Below are 24,117 nucleotides of genomic sequence, written 5' to 3' on the forward strand. Positions count from 1 at the left end.
AATCAGGGGAAGTCATAACGGGGAACAAAGAAATGGCGGATCAATTGAACAAGTACTTTGGTTCGGTATTCACTAAGGAGGATACAAACAACCTTCCGGATATAAAAGGGGTCAGAGGGTCTAGTAAGGAAGAGGAACTGAGGGAAATCTTTATTAGTCGGGAAATTGTGTTGGGGAAATTGATGGGATTGAAGGCAGATAAATCCCCAGGGCCTGATGGCCTGCATCCTAGAGTACTTAAGGAGGTGGCCTTGGAAATAGCGGATGCATTGACAGTCATTTTCCAACATTCCATTGACTCTGGATCAGTTCCTATGGAGTGGAGGGTAGCCAATGTAACCCCACTTTTTAAAAAAGGAGGGAGAGAGAAAACAGGGAATTATAGACCGGTCAGCCTGACCTCAGTAGTGGGTAAAATGATGGAATCAATTATTAAGGATGTCATAGCAGTGCATCTGGAAAATGGTGACATGATAGGTCCAAGTCAGCATGGATTTGTGAAAGGGAAATCATGCTTGACAAATCTTCTGGAATTTTTTGAGGATGTTTCCAGTAAAGTGGACAAAGGAGAACCAGTTGATGTGGTATATTTGGACTTTCAGAAGGCTTTCGACAAGGTCCCACACAAGAGATTAATGTGCAAAGTTAAAGCACATGGGATTGGGGGTAGTGTGCTGACGTGGATTGAGAACTGGTTGTCAGACAGGAAGCAAAGAGTAGGAGTAAACGGGTACTTTTCAGAATGGCAGGCAGTGACTAGTGGAGTGCCGCAAGGTTCTGTGCTGGGGCCCCAGCTGTTTACATTGTACATTAATGATTTAGACGAGGGGATTAAATGCAGTATCTCCAAATTTGCGGATGATACTAAGTTGGGTGGCAGTGTGAGCTGCGAGGAGGATGCTATTAGGCTGCAGAGTGACTTGGATAGGTTAGGTGAGTGGGCAAATGCATGGCAGATGAAGTATAATGTGGATAAATGTGAGGTTATCCACTTTGGTGGTAAAAACAGAGAGACAGACTATTATCTGAATGGTGACAGATTAGGAAAAGGGAAGGTGCAACGAGACCTGGGTGTCATGGTACATCAGTCATTGAAGGTTGGCATGCAGGTACAGCAGGCGGTTAAGAAAGCAAATGGCATGTTGGCCTTCATAGCGAGGGGATTTGAATACAGGGGCAGGGAGGTGTTGCTACAGTTGTACAGGGCCTTGGTGAGGCCACACCTGGAGTATTGTGTACAGTTTTGGTCTCCTAACTTGAGGAAGGACATTCTTGCTATTGAGGGAGTGCAGCGAAGGTTCACCAGACTGATTCCCGGGATGGCGGGACTGACCTATCAAGAAAGATTGGATCAATTGGGCTTGTATTCACTGGAGTTCAGAAGAATGAGAGGGGACCTCATAGAAACGTTTAAAATTCTGACGGGTTTAGACAGGTTAGATGCAGAAAGAATGTTCCCAATGTTGGGGAAGTCCAGAACCAGGGGTCACAGTCTGAGGATAAGGGGTAAGCCATTTAGGACCGAGATGAGGAGAAACTTCTTCACCCAGAGAGTGGTGAACCTGTGGAATTCTCTACCACAGAAAGTAGTTGAGGCCAATTCACTAAATATATTCAAAAGGGAGTTAGATGAAGTCCTTACTACTCGGGGGATCAAGGGTTATGGCGAGAAAGCAGGAAGGGGGTACTGAAGTTTCATGTTCAGCCATGAACTCATTGAATGGCGGTGCAGGCTAGAAGGGCTGAATGGCCTGCTCCTGCACCTATTTTCTATGTTTCTATGTTTCTATGTTTCTATGTTTCTATGTTTCTATGTTTCTATGTTTCTATGTTTCTATGTTTCTATGTTTCTATGTTTCTGTCAGTACTGTGGGAGTTTCTTCACCACACGGACTGCAGCGATTCACGAAGGCGGCTCAACTCCACCTTCTCAAGGGCAGTTAGGGATGGGTAATAGATCCTGGACTTGCCAGCAACTCTCACATCTCAGGAATGAATAAATTTTTTTAAATTTCCCTCTGGTGCCAGTAGCACTGTTAGAAGAGAGTTTGTCCAGCTCAGGGTTTTTAGATGTTCGAGGGAAAGTGGGATACGGATTGGAAGGTGAGAGTCTGAGCTGAAAATTGCAGGTTATTTGGCTTGGCATGATAAAAGATATCTCTATATTTGTGAAATGGACTTTTCTGGTGGTTTTTTGAGGCTTAACTCTCAAGCTGCGAATCAGCCGATCTGGATTACGTATCGTTTGTTTGTTATGAGACATCATAAGCTCCTTCCTGCTTCCTATGGTGCTAAACTGTGAGCTCTGATTCAGCAACTTCAATTCTCAAACAACAGGTATCATGAGGCTGCCGACAGAAAAACCATTGTGTTCTCTAGTTATCATCTTGCACAAACCATTCCTCCATGAAGGGTCCTAATGAATGACACACAAGGGTGTATTTTCAGGTCCCAGGGCTGAAACAGCAGAACCAAAGCACAAATCATAAAGTGTAACATGCCCACATTCTACCCTACGTAAACTTGAGCTCATCCAAAACTCGGCAGCCCATGTCCTAACTTACACCAAGTCCCGCTCACCCATCACCCCTGTGCTCACTGAACTACATTGGCTCCCGGTTAAGCAACACCTCGATTTCAAAATTCTCATCCTTGTTTACAAATCCCTCCATGGCCTCACCCCTTCCTATCTCTGTAATCTCCTCCAGCCCCACAAACCCCCAAGACCTCTAATTCTGCCCTCTTGAGCATCCCTGATTATAATCACTCAACCATCGGTAGCCCTGCCTTCAACTGCCTAGACCCCAAGCTCTGGAACTCTCTCCCGAAACTCCATCGCCTCTCTACCTCTCTTTCCTCCTTCAAGACGCTCCTTAAAACCTACCTCTTTGAACAAGCATTTGGTCATCTGCCCTAATTTCTTCTTATGTGGCTCAGTGTCAAATTATTCTCTTATAACACTATTGTGAAGCGCCTGGGACATTTTACAATTGAACCTCCATTATCGGTACCTGGCCTGTTCTGGATAAGGGATTTTTTCAGATAAGGAGTGGTCACATTAAATTGGATGGTACAGGTACTGAGCAAGGGGATATCAGGGCTGGCTTGGGGTTGGGAGTGCGGCAGAGACATCATGAGATCATGGGGGTTGGGGGTGCGGTGGATCGCGGGGTCAGCCCAGCGATTGCGGGAGTCAGCAGCGAGGATGGACTTCAATTTGTTCAATTTGTTCATGTCGGAGTTCTGTGCATGCGACACCCGCTGGCCGGGAATTGTTCTGGATGAGGGGTGGTTCCGGTGAATGGAGCGTGGACAGGTACTGAAGCAGCGGCGAGAGATTGTAGAGGGTTGTGATTGGGGCCCAGGAGAGGCGAGGGCCCAGCGGCTGCACGGGCCAGCCCACACTGTGATATGTGTGCGCACTAGGTCCATGAATTAGAGCAGGTCTCCAGTAGTCCTGGTTAACCTTTGCCACTAGACCAAGACCTAGCTCTGTCAAGCCCGTGTGGTGGCTGGTGTGCAATGGTCACCACACGTTAAAAAAATCCACGCACAGGCATCTTCCATCCTTCAGGATTTAGTTCGGGATCTGGAATATCAAGTCCTTCATTCAAACACCTGTGAACTTTTTGACTTGGAAGCAAGTCATCCTCGATTCGAGGGACTGCCTATGATGATGATGATGGTTCTGGATAAGGGAGTTCTGGATAAGGGAGTTTCAACCTGTACTAGGTTAAAGGCACTACATAAATTCAAGTTGTTGTTATTGTTAGCTCTCATTTCATATTCAAGGCATGCAGTCGTCCTGGATGAGAGTTCACCAAAAGGTAGGGGTGGGAACCCCGTCACATTATCAGCACTTTTAAAGGGCTGCAGACCGGATTTAAAGCAATGTTTTAAGTGCCTAATAGTGGTTTGCCTTTCCTAGAGCTGGAGGGGGTCAATGACCTGAGTGGGAAAAGCCAGTGGATGGCAAAAGAAATGTAAGAGGGAAGAAATCTTACGGTGCTGTTCAACAATGGAAATTCTACTCCTTTGTCACTCCCGAGCTCCAGTGGAAGTCACACTGTGAGAGCTCACTTGTCGGTATGTGCGGTACCCGGTGGTAGCGAGTTCCACACTCTCGCCACTCTCTGGGTAAAGAAGTTTCTTCTAAATTCCCTGTTGGATTTCTTGGTGACTTATCTTATATTGCTGGTCTCGAGTTATGCCCTTCCCCACAAGTGGAAACACTTGGGTGCCAGGCCGCTGGCCCGGTCGAGCACGTCCCCGGTGGCCCAGTGGCAGTGTGTGCAGCGGCCCTCTCCTTTAACTGAAGGGGAGGGGCGTTTTAGCACGTCAGCGCTATGTGGAGCTGCTGCACAGCACTGTGCTCCTCAGCACGCTGCTGAACTCAGGGCCTTGCTGTCTTCCCCGGGAATGCTCCTCCAATGAGGCGAAGCACCTGAGACAGCGCTCCGCCTCGTCTGACAGGCGCAAAGCCCAATTGCACTCTGGGCCGGGACTTCCAACCCGGGCGAAATGGGGTGCGGAGCAATTTCAGCGCCTTAATCACCATAGAAAACTGCTCTGTCTGCTCCTCAAACTCACTTATTCCTTTCATTTTCCACTTTAATTTTTGATATTTGTTTCAAAATGATTGAACGTAGAATGATGTAAAACCACATGTTTTAAATAATATGTTGACAATTTGGAACAGATCTGTACTGTAAATGTTAAAGAACCACTGAGGATACTTACCTTAAGAAAATATGTTTTGTAAAATCTATTCACGAGAATTGATCATCTCAGATGTAAGACGTCTTGCATAAAGTATCTCCTGTAAGCGTCACGCTTTTCTGCCCCACTCTCTGTCACAGTCACACTTCTGACAAACTGGTTCCCACCCTTGCATCTATCGGCTGTGTTGTCTTGGTCTGTTCAGCACCACAGGCCCAGGGATTCGCAGTGTAACCATGGGTTTAAATTTTCCGACAGTAAGTTTGAGAGAAAATTGTAAGTTTTGAGGGTTTGATTTTTTTCGGAATTTTGCGAATTCTGTAAACATTTATTTGCTCCCCTCAGCTGCATGGCCATCAGCCTTCTGTTATCCCCTCTATCATTTGTACCAGTGCCCAGGCTTCGCCACTGTTTCCTCCTTTGTGTCCGGGCCAGTATTTCTCCCTCAAACAACGTAACAGAAAAAACAGATTAACTAGTCATTATCACATTGCTGTCTGTGGGAGCTTGCTTGTGCGCAAATTGGCTGCCACGTTTCCTACATCATCATTATCATCATAGGCAGTCTCTCGAAATCGAGGAAGACTCGCTTCCACTCTAAAAGTGAGTTCTCATGTGGCTGTGCAGTCCAATGTGGGAATTACAGTCTCTGTCGCAGGAGGGACATGCAGTGGTTGAAGGACAGGGTGGGTGGGGAGTCTGGTTTGCCGCACGCTCCTTCCGCTGCCTGCGCTCGCTTTCTGCATGCGGAAAACAAACAAGCGTTTCCTACATTACAACAGTGACTACACTCCAAAAGTACCACATTGGCTGTAAAGCACTTTGAGGTTTTCCAAACAGCCATGATCTTATTGAATGGCAGAGCAGGCTCAAGGGGCCAAATGGCCGACTCCTGCTCCTAATTCTTACGTTCTTATGAGACGTCCGGTGGTCGGGAAAGGCACTGTATAAATCCAAGTCTTCCTTTTTGGTGCTTTTCCTCGCTGCTATTTAGTTTCTATGAAAGTTGGGCTTCTCCGCTGCCAGGACCTCACTAACTTCTTCAGTTTCCTCGCACTGAGTTGCTGCTATTTTCTTCAGGTGTCCCGGTGGCATCTGACCTTTTGACCCACTGCCCTTCCAAGCTACGACATTCCGGATTATCACTTCGCCTCATCAAACCAGTCTGAGGACATGTTTAGGCCAACACGTGCTAGTGGCAATCTTCGCACAGACCTATTCACCATTTTAAAATGTGATGTTGATTCCCACAGTGTTTAAGAACTGAATGTGAGATTGCCATTAGTTTGACCATGGAAGTAATGTTTGCACACATTCTGTGTCAGAGCACTTCAGACTGGTTAAAAGAGGTCTGTGCTCCATTTCCTGAATCTCACGTGCCTGAATTGCACACGCAGGAACCCCTGCAACTCAAGGCTGATTGATTTGATAACCATATTACTATAATGTTGGAAAATATAATTTACATTGTTTCATAGTGTCAGCTGTGGCTCAGTGGGTAGCACCCTTGCCTCAGAGTCAGAAGGGTTGTGGGTTCAAGCTCTACTCCAGAGACTTGAGTATATAAATCTAGGCTGACCCTCCAGCGCAGTGCTGAGGGGGTGCTGACTTTTGGCTGAGACATTAACCGAGAACCCTGTCTGCTCTCTCAGGTGGACTTGAAAAATCCCATGGCATTATTTTGAAGAAGAGCAGGGGAGATATCCCCGGTGTCCTGGCCAATACTTATCCCTCAATCAACATAACAAAAACATGTTATCTGGTCATTATCAAATTGCTGTTTGTGGGAGCTTGCTGTACACAAATTCGCAATTCCTACATTACGACAGCAATTACACTTAAAAAAATATTGTAAAGTGCTTTGGGATATCCTGTGGATGTGAAAGGTGCTATATAAATGTAACTCTTTCTTTCTTATAATGATTCACTATGCCATATTAAGGTTAAACCTTTTATTGCATTGTAATTTTGTCAAATAATAAGTTCTTAAAAGAAAAAAAACATATTTTAATCTGTTGGTGCTAATAGTGATTAATACGTATTGGGATATGTGAGAATTAGAATATTAGAAAATGGTTATAAAGACAGAAAATGCTGGAAATCTCAGCGGGTCAGGCGGTAGCTGTGGAGAGAAAAAACAGAGTTAACATTTCGAGTCAGAACAGGTGAATGTTCGAAAAGAACAGATTCTTAAAGAGCACTGAAAGGGGGAGGGGACGAAAGAACAAAAGGGAAGGTCTGTGATAGGGTGGAAGGCAGGAGAGATTAGAGAGACAAAAGGGTTGATGGGCCAACTTGAAATTAATATGTCTGTAAAGTACCTATGAATGACTCCACGAGGCAATGTTTTGTACTCAAACTGTAGTGATCTTGGTCCTTTATTCATAACTCCAGAGTGAGGCAGCCGCATGGTGGCTCCCCTTTTATATAGCCCCTGCCACCAGGGTAAGAAACCCCGGTCTCCACCAGTTGCACCCTCTAGTGGTGCCAGCATAGTATATACACAGTGTAAACCTTATTGAAAGTACATCAGGTAAACGAGTCTCCATCTTATGCAACTATACAATGACTACACAGAGAGTATATCCATTGTCTGCATATGTAACAGAAATGGTAATGGCAGAAGTTAGAATACGGTTAGTCTAGATAGGGGGTGAATGGCGGAATAATTACCAACTGCCATGGGAAACATAGAGAGAGAAAAAATACATAAGATCGGGGCATGGGGGGGGGGGGAGGTTGGGGGGGAGACAATTATAGGCAGAGATGAAATTGTTGAACTTGATGTTGAGTCCAGAAGGCTGTAAAGTATCTAAATGAAAATTGAAAATAATAACTTTTATTTATATAGCGCTTTTAATGTAGTAAAACATCCCAAGGCGCTTCACAACAATTTTACAACATGTTAGATATTGACCATTGAGGGAAAGAGAGAACAAGTGGGAGAAGGAAGTGTAAAAAGAGGTTAAAGGCTCGGGTCTGAAGCGGCAGCCAAAATTTGCACGCAGATAGACACAGGCGAGAAACCTAAAAAAAAGCACATTACATTGTATACAATAAGGAGTATACAATAGTAAAATTAGTATAATAAATATTAATTAAACAAAATTTAATATGTACCATAATTATAAATTAAGTAAAAATGAGAAAATCAGCAATTAACTCAAATTAAATCAGTTATTAGCTGTCTTTAAGATTCCTTCCCTGTCGAGTGATTCAATTAATCTGGAAGAACCAATCACCGTCCTCCATCCAACAAGATGAGGTGCTTGTTCCTCGAGCTGGCATTGAGCTTCATTGGAACAGTGTCGGTGTGTGAAGATGGAGATATCGGAGTGGGAGTGGAGCGGGGAATTAAAGTGACAGAGGTCCAGAAGCTCTCCACAGATGCTGTCTGAGATTTCCAGCATTTTCTGTTTTTATTTCAGGCTTCCAGCATCCGCAGTATTTTGCTTTTGTGTTAGGAAATGGTTGACTGCTATCAAACTATGTTAACGTGGTATTTTCAGTTCACGGTGGTGAGCATTTACCGCTGTGCAGATACCATGTCAGAATATCCACAACTTATCATCATCATAGGCAGTCCCTCGGAATCGAGGAAGACTTGCTTCCACTCCCAAAGTGAGTCCTTTGGTGGCTGAACAGTCCAATATGAGAGCCACAGACCCTGTTACAGGTGGGACAGAAATTCATCGGGGGAAGGGGTGGGTGGGACGGATTTTCCGCACGCTCCTTCCGCTGCCTGCGTCTGACATCTTCACACTCACGGCGCGTTGATATTCGAAGAGTTCAACGCCCTCCCGGATGCATTTTCTCCACCTAGGGCGGTCTTCGGCCAGGGACTCCCAGGTGTCAGTGGTGATGTCGTACTTTACCAGGGAGGCTTTGAGGGTGCCCTTGTAATGTTTCCACTGCCCACCTTTGGCTCGTTTGCCGTGAAGGAGCTCCGCATAGAGCAATTGCTTAGGGAGCCTCGTGTCTGGCCTGCGAACTATGTGGCCTGCCCAGCGAAGCTGATCGAGTGTGGTCAGTGCTTCAATACTGCAACTTATAGTTCTCGTCTAAAGTGCAATGTTCTACTTGCATGCTTTTGAGCAATGAAACTGAAAATAGAGCCCATTATTTTTTGTGCTATGAGACTGATGCTGATGATTTATTTAAAGATTATAACAACAGGCTGTCTGATTGCGCAGTGATTTTATCAAACGAGGTTCCGGATTGAATTCCTCTTTATGGGCTCAATTTCCCCCAAAGCTTTTTTGTGACGTAACTTGAAGGGGGCCCAAGTACGCCAAAAAAAAAATGTTCTAAGTTTCCCCGTTGGATTTCTTCATTTTGGCGTGGCGTATCCTGCCTTTTAATTTTGGGGGTGGAGCCTTGATCTGCGGCAAAAAGATCAGGCTGCCATGGTAACCAGGGACACAATGCGAGCTGAGGTTGCAAAGTGAGGCATACAGCCAGTTCCCAACACATTAAAACACATTGCATCAATTTAAAATCGCATTGAAATATCTTGTAGCAACTTACCTCCAATGCCCCCAGCCAAAGGGCTTGCAGGTCCGGTCTGGAATGGCCTCCCCGGTTCGCCGCCAGAATCGCTCCCCAGGTCCCGGGGTGCGTATGTGTGTGTCTCTCTCTCTCGCCTGGGCAGCTGCTGCATTTACCTGCGCCGATTTCTTTAACTCTCCAGAAGATTTTTCTGCAGAGGCCACACACGCTGGCCTAAGCAGAACTGGAGCAACTCTCAGCTGGCCAAACTGGCCTAAATGGCCAGAATTGGTGCAGGTGGCTGGTTACGCCCACTTTGGCTGAAAAGAAAACTTACCTAAAAAAAATCGGAACTGAGTTACGCTGGAGCAAATTGATTGGGGAAACTATGGTTTTTCAACTTAGGCCAAAAAAAGCAGCCTGCTCAAAAAAAACGGCGCACATCACTGGGGAAAATTGAACCCGATGTGTGGAGTTAACCGATTTTGGTCAGAACATAAGAACATATTGGGCCTGAAATCCCGGACTCCCCAGGTCCATATGGGGTGTGTTCGGACACGGGGAGGCATCACAAAAGCCGGTTTTCGGCGCGTGATGAGCATGTGCCGAAAACCAGCTTCTCCGATTTGTCAAGTTCTGGCTTGACAGATCCAACGCATCTCGGCAGCAAGGATATTTGCATTGGGCGAGATTGCATTATTAGCCCATCTCTTGCCCAGTGAATGTCCTTAAAACTCTTGTGCCTGGTAAAAGCATAGCCTACTTTTACCAGTGTAAGAATTTTAAAACATTTTTCATGTTAAAAATCCTGCCCACTAAAGTAAGCTCATTTTAAACCCAAATTACAAAACTTAAAAAAAAATCGGAAAACGATATATTTTTTCTAACACATTTATTAACTTTAATTTAAATTAATTTAAATTATGTGAGGTGTGTTTTTTATTTTTTATGTTGTGTTTAGTGTGTTTGAGGTTTTATTTCTCATTAATAGCAATGAGAACTGGTCGATACGGAGTGCTCATTACTCATTCTGCGTCCGAACGTCGAGGACGGGAACGCATTCCGATACGCAGGAAGTGAAGGCCTTCCCACTGGAATCGCAGGTGCCTCCGAGACCACCAGGTAAATTCGTTAAAAATTCTCGGCTCGGAGGCGTTCGTCTGAAAAAAGCCCCCCTCCGAAATTTCAGGCCCAAGAAATAGGAAGGAGTGGGCCATTTGGCCCTTCGAGCCTGCTCCGCCATTGAATAAGATCATGGCTGATCTGACCTTGGCCTCAACTCCACTTCAGGAATGGGGTACTGAAGTTGCATGATCAGCCATGATCATATTGAATGGTGGTGCAGGCTCGAATGGCCGAATGGCCTACTCCTGCACCTATTTTCTATGTTTCTATGTTTCTCTGCCTGCTCCCCATAACCCTTGACTCAGGGTGTTGGTGGGTCACTAGAATGGTTCTCAGTGTCCCTGAGTGAGGGAGGAGACAATCAGTGATGGTTCCCATCCCAATTACTTTCCGAGTAAGCTTTGCTGACAATGTGCACGATGTGGACATTGTTAAGGATTGGATTGGGTTCAAGTGTCATGCCGCCCCAGTAAAACAGCCCTCTGACATTCACCGTCAAAGCCACGACAGGAATATTGGCGGGAGTGAGAAGTCAAAGCCTTCAGGCGAGGAAAGAAGAAAGTTGTGGAACATCTTTGCACATCATCACAAGCTGGAATAGACCTGGTCAGTCAAAACTGCTAATTATTCTAATGGACCAAATCTTCTTCTTCTTAGGCAGTTACCCAGAGTCGACAATGACTTGCTTACACACTTAAATGAGTTCTAAGGTGACTGATGAGACCAAAGCGGGATCTACAGTCTCTGTCACAAGTGGGGCAGACGGTGGTTGGAGGGACGGGTGGGGAGCTTGATTTGCCGTACGCTTCTTCCGCTGTTTGTACTTGGCTTCCGCATGCTCCCGGCAAAGAGACTCGAAGTGTTCGACGCCTTCTCGGATAATCCTCCTCCACTTTGAGCGATTTTGGGCCAGGGATTCCCAAGAGTCGGTGGGGATGTTGCATTTTTTCAAGGAGGCTTTGAGGGTGTCCTTGAAGCGTTTTCTCTGCCCTCCTGGGACTCGCTTGCCGTGGCGTAGCTCGGAGTGGAGTACTTGTTTCGGGAGTCTAGCGTCGGGCATGCCGACAATGTTGCCCGCCCACCGGAGCTGGCTGAACGTGGCCAATGCTTCGATGCTGGGGATGTTAACATTGTAGAAACAGTACTGTGTTGTTGAGCTCTCAAAGATGCTCCATCGGTTTTGTAGAAATAACCAAACTGAAAGTCCCTCATACCCATTTTTCATTGTTACAGCAACTCACTTAAAAAACAAACCTTACTGGTGGTGTCTTTAATGTTTCCTTGACTGCAAAAGATTCGATTTATTCAGTCACGTGCATAGACCTCAGGGATTTCTGACAGCCCATGTTTGTGTCCCTTAACTGAAACAGTTTCCAACTTAATGCAAAAATGCAATGTAAAAGTTAAAATTCTGTGACAGATGGGGACTCTAGTCATAGCTGAATGTAAATGCAAGGCTGAGGAGATGAAGGCAGACAACGGTATATTTGGCACAGCACATGCTCAAGGGGAATGAAAACGGAAACGCTAGCAGAGCGACAATCTCCGGTACAAAGCTGACCTCCTTGACTGAGGAACCAATCCATACATTTCATTATCAACATTAGAATCATAAAATAGAAAGCAAAATGAAATGGGAAACGTGTTAAATATTATCCATGCATTTCCATTTTAAGCTTTCTTGTGAGCAAAGTAATGTTAGCTTGTATGTGACATGACAAGCTGAAGAGTAAACAAGATTTCTCGGAAGGTAGTCACAGAATGAGCATGATTTTATTTTAATTAGAATCCCATTCTGTCTCAGTACACAACCTTTCTCAGGGCTTATGCACATGCAATATATTTAGCCATAATTAAACAATTGTTCCAGAATGAATAGTTTTAATAATATTTGCGCAAAGGTCATCAGTTCTGCAAATGCTTTAGTTTGAGAGAAAGAAATATCCATTCTTTGTTTTCTGAGTAATACGAATTAATTGATGAGCATGTGCTGTCACTGCTTAGCGATAGGATTGACCTGGTGCAGAATAGTTGCACCCAATTGCATAAACCAGTCATTAAGTCAATAGACCTTTTTTTCCACTTCATGAATGAAATATCCATAAAAAACTAAAATTCAGTTGATATGGGATATACAGGTAGAGCATCCGAAATCCTGAGTTCCAAAATCCGGAATGTTCCGAAAACCGGACACCGCGCAGATCACACGAGTCGATGTCCAGAATCCAGAAATCTGTTCTGAAAACTGGATATTTTTGTCACAACTGCGATATAAACGGCATAAAATGAAAGTAGTAACATTTCAGAAATGGATATTTGGTATTCTGATCAGTATTCTGTAAATAATCCTCCCCTCCCCCCAAAATTGCAAAAAACAAAACATTTTAAAAAATCACAAAACATTCACAAGACACTTAACGATCGAATCACTGCAAAAGAATTAAAAAATAAAAACTTGAAATTACCGTTATTTCAGGTCTTCATACCTACCGCTGTTCCAAGGGCTGCAACGTAGGTTTCTCCTGGGTGTTTATTTTCGTCCTAACTACGGGTGCACTGTGAGGCAAATTTTTGACGAAAGCGCTATTTCGAGTCTTGCACGCCGGCGGTCCGCTCCCCAGCGATACTTAAAAACCGCCAGCGCACGAATTCTCCGCATTTCCTGGTTCGCCGTTTTTCACCAAAAATGGCAAAATATCGCCAAAAAAATGGGCGCACGGTTTGCAAATTTTTAGCCCTGCGTGTCAGATCTGGTGTCAGCCCTGGATGCAGTCCTGCCAAGTCACACCAGGTGCCCGTGCGGTCAATACAAAGCTATAGTAATCCAAAAACAAGGTTATGCATAATAAAACAAATGTTTTCTTGAATCACCCTTGCTGCCGCTATCCCTGACAGTATCAGGATTTGAATCACCCACAGCCGCTGTCCCTGTCTCCGAAATCCAGGAATACCTGAAACTCGGCTAGGGGTTTCCGGATTTGGGATGTCGGATTTCTGTTCCGAAATCCAGAAAAAACGAAAACTGGAATGGCCTCGATCCCGAGGTTTACGGATTTCAGAGGTCGTACCTGTAATATCTTAAAAAAGCGTAAGAAAACTGTAGTTCCACTAAAAGCATCACTAAGTTTGCATCTGTGAAGAAAAATCTTTACATGCACACAATGAGCTTGAAAACACTTCTTCTGACTCAATTCCCAACTGTTTAACCTGTCAGCTGTTGCGAAAGAAAAAGGTGCAATCCGTAGCTAACAACAACAACTTTTATTGATATAGTGCCTTTAACGTAGTGAAACATCCCAAGGTGCTTCATGGGAGCATTATGAGGTGAAAAGTTTGACACCGAGCCGCATGAGTAGAAATTAGCGCAGGTGACTGGTCAAAGAGTTGGTTTTAAGGAACGTCTTGACGGAGGAAAGACAGGTAGTGAGGCGGAGAGGTTTAGGCAGGGAATTCCAGAGCTTGGGGCCCAAGCAGCTGAAGGCACGGCCACCAATGGTTGAGCGATTATAATCAGAGATGCTCAAGAGGGCAGCATTAGAGGAGCGCAGACTTCTCGGGGGGTTTGTGGGGCTGAAGGAGATTACAGAGATTGGGAGGGGTGAGGCCATGGAGGGATTTGAAAATAAGGATGAGAATTTTGCTAACAGCAGCTAATGGTGAAACAAAGGGAGTCAAGAATGCACAAGAAGTCAGAATTAGAGGAATGGACCGATTGGGGAATGTAGAGCTGGGGGAGATTACAGAGATAGGGAGATTTAATTTTGAGAATGGGAATTTTAAATTGGAGGCGTAAGAAGACCAGAACCAATGTTTGTCTGTGTTTCCCACATTACTATAGTGACTACACTTCAAAATAGTACTTCATTGGTGGTAAAGCACTTTGGGATGTCCGGTGATTGTGAAAGGTGCTATATAAATGCAAGTCTTTCTTTCTTTCTTAATTAGTACTTTTAATGTAGTAAAATGTCCCAAGATGCTTCATAGGAGCTTAATCAGTTGAAAATTGATGTCGAGCCAAAAGAAATATTAGAACAGATGGTCACAGAGGCAGGTATTAAGGAGCGTCTTCTAGCAGGAGAAAGAAAGGTGGAGAGGCTGAGAGGCCTAGGGAGGGAATTCCAGAACGTAGGGGTTGCACAGCTGAAAACGCAGCCACCAATGGTGGGTTGAAGGCAGTAGGAGATGCACAGGAGGCCAGAGTTGGAGGAATGCAGGGATCTCAGAGGGTTGCAGGGCTGGACAAAGTAGGGAGGCACGAGGCCTTGGAGGGATTTGAACATGAGGATGAACATTTTTTAATTGAGGAATTGGTGTACCGGGACCCAATGCAGGTCAGCGAGCACAGGAGTGATGGATACCTCCAACGCGAGCTGCTCCAAGTGTGCGACGTTTTTGAGATGGGCGACTGGGCGACGTCATCAAAACCCTGGTCGCCGTTTTGGAGTGTGGGCAGGAACATCGGCAGGGCCCAGGTACAGTGGAGTGGGAATGTCGGGGCGGATGAGCGGCGAGTGTTTGTGGCGAGATGCGGTGAATGTTTATGGCGGAGGACCGGTGAGAGATCGTGGCGGAGGTGCGACAGATGAGGGTACGGGGCCCAGAAGAGCCGAGGGCCCAGGGGCAGCACGGGCCAGCCCACACTGCGATATGTGTGCGCACTAGGTCCGTGCAGCAGAGCAGGTCTCCAGTCGTTTTGGCTTACCCCTGCCACTGGACCAAGACCTAGCTCTGTCAAGCCCGTGTGGTGGCTGGTGTGCAACGGTCACCACACGTTAAAAAAATCCACGCACAGGCATCTCCCACCCCTTCAATTGGAGTTCAGGACTGGAACATCGGGTCCTTCATCAAAACAACTGTGAACTCGTGGAAGCAAGTCATCCTCTCTCTCGAGGGACCGCCTAGGATGATGATGGATTAATTGGACTTGGTGCAAGTTAGGGTATGAAGTTTTGGATCAGCTTACGTTTATGGGGGGTGAAAGATGGGAGGACGGCTTGGAGAGCATTGGAACAGTCAAGTCTGGAGGTAAGAAAATCATGGATGAGGCTTTCAGCAGCTGATGAGCTGAGGCGAGGCAGTGATGATTGATGCTATGGGTGTAGAAGTCGACATTCTTTGTGATGGAGAACATATATGGATCAGCATCTCTGCTCAGAGTCAAATAGGATGCCCAAGTTGTGAACAGTCTTGTTCAGACTGAGGCAGTCACCTGGGAGGGGTTGTAATCATTGGCTCGGGAACCGGGTTTGTGGCAGGGTCCGATGATAATGGCTTCAGTCTTCCCAATATTTAATTGGAAGCCCAGAGATCTACTACTGAACCAAGATATGCGCTACCAAACACTTGGACGTAACATAAATATTACCTAAGGAAGTATATAATGGTAAGTACTGCATGGAATAGAATATGGCCAGGGTGATCTCCTGGACTAGTTTCGATCGCTTGAATGGGTCAGAGAGGAATTTTCCCAGATTTTTTCTCCCTAAATGGGCCTGTGTTTTTATCTTATTTTTGCCTCTCCCAGGAGATCACATGGCTCTGGTTGGGGAGGAGTGCAGATGTTTTTAGTATAAGGGGTGTCGCAGTAGTGTGGGGCAGACTGGTTGGGCCGGGTGCTCTTTGCCTTTCCACCATTGTTCATGGGTTTGTATGCAACCTTTCGGGCTGCTGATGAAGGGCCATGTGGCTCTTTGTCGGCCGGCGCAGACACAATGGGCCGAAATGGCCTCCTTCTGCGTTGTAAATTTCTATGTTTCTATGTTTCTATATACTTGTTTTAGCGAGAGTGTAACGAAGGTTCACCAGACTGATTCCTGGGATGGGGGGATTGTCCTATGAGGAGAGCTTGAGTAGACTAGGCCTATATTCCTTCGAGTTTAGAAGAATGAGAGGTGATCTCATTGAAACAAACAAATTTCTTAAGAGGCTTGACAGGGTAGATGCAGGGAGGATGTTTCCCCTGGCTGGAGAGTCTAGAACCAGGGGTCACAGTCTCAGAATAAGGGTTCAACCATTTAGGACTGTGATAAGAAAAAATGTCTTCACTCAAAGAGTGGTGAATCTTTGGAATTCTCTACCCCAGAGGGCTGTGGAGGCTCAGTCATTGAATATATTCAAGACAGTGATCAATAGATTTTTGGACTCGAGGAGAACCAAGGGAAATGGGGATCGGGCGGGAAGGTGGAGGTGAGGTAAAAGATCAGCCATGACCTTGTTGAATTGCAGAGCAGACTCAAAGGAGCGAATGGCCTAAACCTGCTCCTATTTCTCATGTTCTTATGTTAAGCTTGGATGTGGAGAATATTTCTGCCTCTGGTTCTAAATCCAACCTCAAATTGGGACAAATTGAATCCACCCAAAGCAGATTGTTAACGTTGATTGTCTTTTTTTTGGATTTTCTGTAAGTTTAAAAAAAAACTAACGCATGTCAATTTAATTGCCAAAATGCTACGGAATAAAACCGTTGTACGGGTTGGTTACATTTAGGCAATTACTCTATAGTATCTGAGCTTATATATTTGCAGAAGTGATAGAAAGGATGTGGGAATGCCACGTTTGTAAAGATTTTGCTTTGCTGTGAATGATTTATGTTGCCCAATCCATTTTAATAATTCTAACTGCATCCATCGTATTTGACTTTTACTGAAAATACAACACGTGTATTTTAGTAAGTGAATCGTCCCTGTAAGAGCAGCACAATCTATCTGAAATGCTTCTCATCACTTCAAGTATCATCAATGACAGTTGCTGTTACTGAAGTTGCGGGTGACTAGTTGAACTAGTGCTGAAATGGATTTCCTCCATTTATGCTTCAGTCGCATAGTCAGATCCCATCTGCAGTGGTTTAATTAGCTTTGGGCAGGTTACATAAAATTGGCTTGTATTCCCTTGAGTATAGATGCTGGAGGGATAATCTGATCAACAACAGCAACTTGCATTTATATAGCGCCTTTAAAGTAGCAAAACGTCCCAAGCCACTTCACAGGAGAATTATGAAAACAAAATTTGACACGGAGCCATATAAGGACATGTTAGGGCAGTAAGTGATAGAAGACAATTTTATGTAACCTGCCCAAAACTGAATAAAACACGCCAGATGAGATCTGACTATGCAACTGAAACATAAATGGAGGAAATCCATTCATGTTACTTTACCTGAAAGATAATCCAAGAGTGCATGTTAATCTCAAATCGACCTGTGCCAGTCCTGTCCTGGAATTCACAGTCATCATCATCATCATAGGATCATAGGCAGTCCCTCGGAAATGAGGAAGACTTGCTTCCACGCTTAGCATGAATTCTTAGGTGGCTGTACAGTCCAATACGAGAACCACAGTCTCTGTCACAGGTGGGACAGATAGTCGTTGAGGGAAAGGGTGGGTGGGTTTGCCGCACGCTCCTTCCGCTGCTGCGCTTGATTTCTGCATGCTCTCGGCGACGATACTCGAGGAGCTCAGCACCCTCCCGGATGCACTTCCTCCACTTAGGGCGGTCTTTGGCTTGGGACTCCCAGGTGTCAGTGGGAATGTTGCATTTTATCAGGGAGGCTTTCTGCTAAACATCAGTAAGACAAAGGTATTCACAGTAAGCAAACAGGGGAAGGAGAAAGATAACTCACCAGATAACAATCCCAATGGAAAGTATGCTTAAAGATTTAGGGGGCCAAAAGTTTCTATTAAGGTGCTGTAATATCTTCTGATCTGGGGCGAATAGCATGGGACCGAAATTGCCCCGTGCTGGGTTTGGGGCAGTCAGCTCACTAAAAGTGATTATTTTTGCGCCCCTCGACGGGGACGGTAAGGGTTTGGCGGAGCCTCGGAAGTGGGTAATTCCGCGTGGGCCGATGTGGCCGCTGTGGCCCGTGCGTTAGCTCAATAGTGCTCCGTCAGTGCCAGCCGGCAGTGCTGATTGGCCCTGCGCAAAGGAGCAATTTCGACCCCTGGGTTTCACACGCTCAGAAGACCTTCCTACCGTGTTGACATCAAATGCGGGCCATTGCAACACTGAACGTCTGAACGTCTCCAATTTTAATCGCTCCACCATTGGCGGCCGTGCCTTCAGCTGTCCAGGCCCTAAACTCTGGTATTCCCTCGCTCTACCTCTCTCTCCTCCTTCAAACCTACCTCTTTGACCAAGCTGGTGGTCCCGTGCCCTAACATGTCCTTATGTGGCTGGGTGTCAAATTTTGTTTTCATGACGCACCTGTGAAGCGGCTTGGGACGTTTTGCTACGTTAAAGGCGCTATATAAATGTAAGTTGTTGTTGATCAGATTACCCCTCAATCATCTATACTCAAGGGAATACAAGCCAATTTTATGCAACCTGTCCTTATAAGCCCTGGTATCATTCTGGTGAATCCGTGCTACATCCCGTCCAAGGTCAAGATATCCTTCCTGAAGTGCAATGCCCAAAGCTCAATACAACACTCCAGATGGGATCTGACTATTCCCTTTGTATTCCAGGCCCCCGTGATAAAGGCCAACATCCCATTAACCTTTTTGATTGTTTTTGTGCCTATCTGCTAGCTTTAACTGACTTGTGTATATGGACTCTTAAATCTCCCTGCTTCTCCATAGTTACCAGTTTCTCACAATTTAGAAAATGCTCCAATTTATATTTCTTGGGTTCAAAGTGGATGCCCTCACACTTGCCCACATTGGACTCCATTTGCCATCATTTTGCCCACTCACTTAATCCATCTATGTCTTTTTGCAACTTCCTGCTCCCGTCTGCATGACATACTGTCCCTCCTAACTTCATCAGATCATCTGAAAATTTGGATGTACAACTCTGTTCCTTCAGCTAACTCATGAATCAATATGGTGAAACGCTGAGACCTCAGAGCATATCCCTGGGCAACATCACCTGCCACCACTTCCCACCAATCAGAATATGTGCCCTTTACCCCCACTCTCCGTCTCCTGTCTCCCAACCAATTTTGAACCCAAGTCAAAAGACTACCTTCAATCCCGTGCAGCCTAATCTTCTCTAACAATCTCATGCCCTGGTGTTGGCTGCTGATGGATCTCCTCTTCTACCTCCTACATGGTTAGGCCTCATTAGATGTTAGAATTGTGGGTTAATGCAACCAAAAATGGTGATCTTGAGGTCCTTGCAAGAGTCTACAGCAAGATGCCTTCTGATTTGTCTCTTATCTGAGATTTTGCTTCAAGATACTTGTTCTATGGTCATAGAAACATAGAAAATAGGTGCAGGAGCAGGCCATTCAGCCCTTCGAGCCTGCACCACCATTCATTATGATCATGGCTGATCATGCAACTTCAGTACCCCACTCCTGCCTTCTATCCATACCCCCTTATCCTTTTAGCCATTCGGGCCACATCTAACTCCTTTTTGAATATATCCAACGAACTGGAGTCAACAACTTTCTGTTCACAGGTTCACAATTCTCTGGGTGAAAAAATGTCCTCCTCATCTCAGTCCTAGATGGCTTACCTCTTATCCTTAGATTGTGATCCCTGGTTTTGGACTTCCCCAACATCGGGGAAGTCCAGAACCGTCATCCTACTAGATTCCTAGGGGCTGTTGTATCTGCATTTACCTTCTGACAGTGGGTCTCACAAATGTATCACTTAACAGGGCTGCAGAGGACAGCTTTGGTCTCTTAGGAGCCAGCCTCAAATGCTGTTCAAATAACCCAGGCAACGAGGATTGCATTACAATGGTTTAAAAATGTGACTGCTGCCCAGGAAGCAGGAATTGACTTGCAAGACCCTGTACAGCTGGTGACTGACCACCAGGATTTGATGATGGGGAAATCTTGCACTTCAAGAATGCTATGGCATTGTGTTGAGGTGTCTGAATGGTAGAAACATTGCAATGGCTTGTTTCTCTGTTGTTGACTCTCCCTGAGGAAAGTGATGAAGATGTGCATCCTCTGAACAAAACATTAGTGATCTGCTTGATATATTTTTGCATTGCTGATTGGCTGATGTTCGTTCCCATAGCTGGAAAGATCCAGAGGCATAAAAGTAAAGAATGATTATGACCGTAACTGCCATTGGCAGTGTTGTGCCTGTGGTGGATATTGTCTCCATGACAACTTGCAGGAGATGGTCCAACTCTGCCACTGCCTCTCTGGTGAGCCTTCACCTGTGAAGAAGGTTCTGGTCTGTGCCCGGACCTGTAAATATGTGGATAATGGTGGGTGCAGACACACTGGGGGAGAAATTCGGCCATGCCTCTGTTGTGGTGTTAATCCAGGCTGTAAGTGGTTTCCCTTAGGTGTTTTCAACACACCCCCACTTTACACTAGTTCTAGAGCTGAGAGTGATTACTGTACTGAACAGATGAATGAGTCAGGGACGAATACCTTGAGCTCAACCGGCAATGCTTTTATTAAAGTTAAAGCACACACCTGCACCTAGTAAAACCACACACACCCTGGTGTGTAAAACAAACAAATACAATATACACAGTCTGGCCCATCTAAACAGGCCCCTATCGTGAAGTACCCACTTCTAAAACCTCCCCTGAAAAACCTACGGTTTGGTTGGGAGAACCCACGATACCCCCTCACACAGTGGCTGTGATCTTAAAAAGATGCGGGTGCAGAGATGATGCTCACCAATTCATTGGCTTACTCGCTGTTTCTCCTGATGAAAATGTGTCTCTTCTGGTTTCTCTTTCCATCCCACACGGAGGGCTTGGTCCTTGTAGAGGCGAAGCAGCGAGAGCAAGAGAGCGAGCTGTGGCCACACGGCCTCTTTTATACCCCCATACTGTCTGCCCTTTCAGCCCGAATAAAGTTTGTTGTTGTTTCGAGGCTTCCTGTGGATGTGTCTTCTTTTGGCTCAATAAAGTTTTTTCCTTTGTTTCGAGACTTCCTGTTTTGAGTCCAGTGATGGGTTTTTGCTTCCGACAGGTCTTGGCTTAATGGCTTTCTATTGTTCTGGTATCTCATCCAGGTAATGGCTCGATCACTGATCAGTTCACCTGATCTACCTTTGACAAGTTCACATTGCTTAACAATGGACCCTCCATTTGTCCATCACCTGCGATGAATTGCCTTATCTTGGCCATTGTCTTCCCAGACCCCCTGCCCATCATTCCAAGTCCAACATGGACAAGTACCTGGGCCCCTTCCACAAGCAGCTTCCAGCTTTTTCTACGGTGAGAAAAATATGTCCAACAAATCCTTGGGGATTAAAATGCAATGTCCAGATAATGTCCAACAAATCCTTGGGGATTCGATGCTTACTGTGCGGAGTGGTACGTTTAGCGCCTTGAAAAAGTTTGCACCTCCTACCCAGAAATTCGGCAGAATCGGTCGAAAAGCTGACAGGGGCGCTAAATCAGCCGTTGGCCACCAGAGTTGGCGGGGGGGGGGAATAAAAAAATGCAGACGCTAAATTTAACCGAGTCATTGTGCATGCGCTGAACTCCGATTCAGATCTTGGGAAAGCCAAGTCTTAAAGGCGTGGCATAGTACTGTACCCTTTAAAGTTTTCAAAATCACTTGTTCTCAAGCTGAACTCTTACGTCAGTCTGCCGCTGCAAACTTGGAGGCTCACACACCGTGCTGTGTGTAAACGTTGCACTGACTGCGACCTCCGAGGGAAGTGCTTCCTCATCCCTTTAAGTAGCCGCCAGTGAACGACTCTGCAAGGTTGTACCGACTATTTTTCCAGACCTTGTTCTTGGCGGGCGCTCAATGAGGCGGCCGCATCTAATTTACCGACCGAGGCGCAAGCGTGGGTGTTGCACCAGGAATACGTCATGATCGGAGCGATCGCCAGCAGCCAGGCGCTACTGGTTTGTGCTGCCGGTGAGCCTCAAAGGAATTTTCGGTTGGGGCGCTAAACGTTGCACTCCTGGTCGGTAACCCATTAATGCCCCCTCTGGCCGCTAACTGAGGCATTAGACAACCAAAAATCCAGCCCATTGTCTGTTGTGCAGATGAACCACGCAGACATCCCTTTTTTCACTCGCTAAAATCTCAACGATAGAGGTGCACTGAATGCTATATCCATGTTTCACAATGTTGATCGCAGCAATCAAAATTCCAGTTGGTCACCTTTAAAAATTCCAGCATCCTGAAAACCAAGAAGGTGAAGGGCCTTGCACATTAAATGTTTATGGGCAGGACAAACACAAGCACAAGGCTTGAGCAAAGCTCAGAGAATTAAGCAATAACGCAATAAAATTAAAATGCTAATTAAGTTGAAGAAGGATGGCCACATTAGATCAGCAGGTTCCTGTACCTCTTCTGCACCACCATCTGCTCCTGCTCACTGTGTAAATCATTCTTTGCAATCTACTCACACTGAAGATCGAAACTTCCTGTGGTGGGTGTACCTGGGCCAGTGTTTGTGACAGATGGAGTAAGTGACTTCCATACTTTCCAGGCCAAGCAATTCCACTTCTTTTGAGGCAGTTTGAACACTCTGATCTGCGGTGAGCTACCATCTGTTGCACACATGCCGGTGATCAAATCGTTACATTTATCTGGTTTTCTTGCTGACCTCCTGCAACCTTCTCTGAGTGTTGATCTGTTAGTGATCGCCTCACCGGTTTGATAACATGCTCTGTTGCAGAGCAGAATATTGCTGTCTTTCCTGGGCCTGTGGCTCAGTGGGCAGCACTTGTGCCTCGGAGTCAGAAGGTTTGTGGGTTCAATTCCCACTCCAGAGACTTGAGCACAAAAATCTCGGCTGACACTCCAGTGCAGCGCTGAAGAAGCACTTGAGCACAAAATACATTGAGGCTGACACTCCAGGGGAGCGCTGCACAGTTGGAGGTGCCGTCTTTCAGATGAGATGTTAAACCGAGGCCCCGTCTTCTCTCTCAGGTGGATGTAAAAGATCCCATGTCACTGTTTCGAAGAAGAGCTGGGGAATTATCCCCAGTGTCTTAGCCAATATTTATCCCTCAATCAATATAACATGAAGAGATTATCAGTCCTTATCAAATTGGTGTTTGTGAGAGCTTGCTGTGCACAAATTGGCTGCCACATTTCCTAAATTACAAAAGGACTTCAAAAGTGCTTCTTTGCCTGTAAAGCTCGTTGGGGTATCGTGAAAGGCGTTATATAAATGCAAATCTTTCTTACAATATGATTCACCACTGCGGTGGCGAAATGTATATCCCTCATCAAATTTTTCATCCTCGTTCTAAAATGTTCAATAAACTCATCTGTACTGGAGAGTTAAGAGGTTCATTTCTAGTTAATATGCTAAACTATTCACTAACTTGATGAACTATGGGCTTTTCATTAAAATGAACAAACACGTCAACAAAAACAAGACACAAAGCACATCAAATTTTTGACGTCTGTTGCTGCATATTGCAAGATTCCACTTAGCATTCACACACAGTTACCCCAGCAGATTAGTATGCAGTTGACAAAAGCAGCCTACTGTGGACCTGCACACTCGCAAATTAGTAAGAAATTGAATTACAGGAGCCTCACGCTTCCGTTAATTATCCATAAAAGCTATGAAAGTTTTTCCGCAACATGATCTAAGCCGACACAATTCAGAGTCGAGAAGAATCTGGTGACACCAATGAAAAGGCAATTCTGTCCTCGAAGCCCTGGATCAGCTCGATTCAAAAGCAGTTTTGAGATACTGGCTCAATAAACCACTCAACGTTGGAGCGACTGGTAGATAAGGTGGTTAAGAAGGCACATGGAATACTTGCCTTTATTAGTCGAGGCAAAGAATACAAGAGCAGGGGGGCTTATGCTTGAACTGTATAAAACACTGATTAGGTCGCAGCTGGAGCACGGTGTGCAGTTCTGGTCACCACATTACAGGAAAGATG

This window comes from Pristiophorus japonicus, chromosome 5 (assembly GCF_044704955.1).
Source record: "Pristiophorus japonicus isolate sPriJap1 chromosome 5, sPriJap1.hap1, whole genome shotgun sequence".
Lineage (NCBI taxonomy): Eukaryota > Metazoa > Chordata > Chondrichthyes > Pristiophoridae > Pristiophorus > Pristiophorus japonicus.